At 35.5% G+C, this 974-nt stretch overlaps 1 protein-coding gene across 1 annotated transcript in view; it reads right to left on the bottom strand.

Annotated features, from left to right (window-relative positions):
- Positions 1 to 974, bottom strand: part of LOC107577215 (F-box only protein 9-like) — a 4,959-nt gene that overhangs the window by 3,110 nt on the left and 875 nt on the right. The window lies entirely within an intron of this gene.

Below are 974 nucleotides of genomic sequence, written 5' to 3'. Positions count from 1 at the left end.
ATTAAATGATAAGTTGTTTCCTCTAAAAAGCTGTTTATTCAGCGTTGTGAAGCCTCTCCTCCATTGGCATCCATTCAAACAAAACTGCCTCTGATCTCCTTCCCTGCGTACGACCACAGCGGAAGCGTTAGCTTTAGCCGGTACGCTTTTTTGGCTAAAGGTCGCAGGCTTGCCTTCCGGTGATTTTGCTGATGCGACAAAACAACATCCGGTATGTGGTTTAAAAATAAAAGTCTGCCCGTCTGTCTGTCTGTTCGCTAAACCACTGATCTATATAACGACTCTATATAATATAATATAATATAATATAAATAATTATAGATTATCTATATATTGTTCTCTATTATAGATCAGTGGCCTCACCACAGAATGTGTGTTTTATTTTTATCTACTAGTATCAAATTATTTTAATGTGAGCAGAAAAAGACAACAACACTAAAAGTCATACTTTTTGTTTCCCTTTCAAATTTACATGCGTTTTCCTATAAAAGGATAGATAAAATAAAAAGGGAAATTAAGGTTCCGGACGTGACAACGGTGTAGAAAATCATTACGAATCGAACCTCAGCTCCATTTAATAAATCCAGCGGAAAACTCAAAGTACTATTAAACTTGTACTATGGCCAAAGATTACCTTATGAATATGAATGAGATGTTGTTAAATTGGTTTGGTATTCTTTCAATGGCAAACGTGAAGGTCATCGCATATTAATTAGGCAGTGTTTTTTTCCCTCCAAAGAACGAAGGCGTGGCTTATGAATATTAAGTACTACTCCTTCACCTTCGTAACTTAATTCGCGAACGGGAAGTCGCTGGACACACCCACCTTACAAAGCAGTTAAAGCCCTAGATGTCCACTTTCATTTAGTCGAAACCTTTATATTTCCTTTATATCATCTGCAGTGTTACTGAATACCAGCTGCTTCCCCGCTTATAATAATAATAATAATAATAATAATAATAATAATAATAAT

Source organism: Sinocyclocheilus grahami, unplaced genomic scaffold, assembly GCF_001515645.1.
Source record: "Sinocyclocheilus grahami isolate Dianchi unplaced genomic scaffold, SAMN03320097.WGS_v1.1 scaffold5429.1, whole genome shotgun sequence".
In the NCBI taxonomy this organism is placed as follows: domain Eukaryota; kingdom Metazoa; phylum Chordata; class Actinopteri; order Cypriniformes; family Cyprinidae; genus Sinocyclocheilus; species Sinocyclocheilus grahami.
This window is presented reverse-complemented; position numbering and strand designations above follow the sequence as displayed.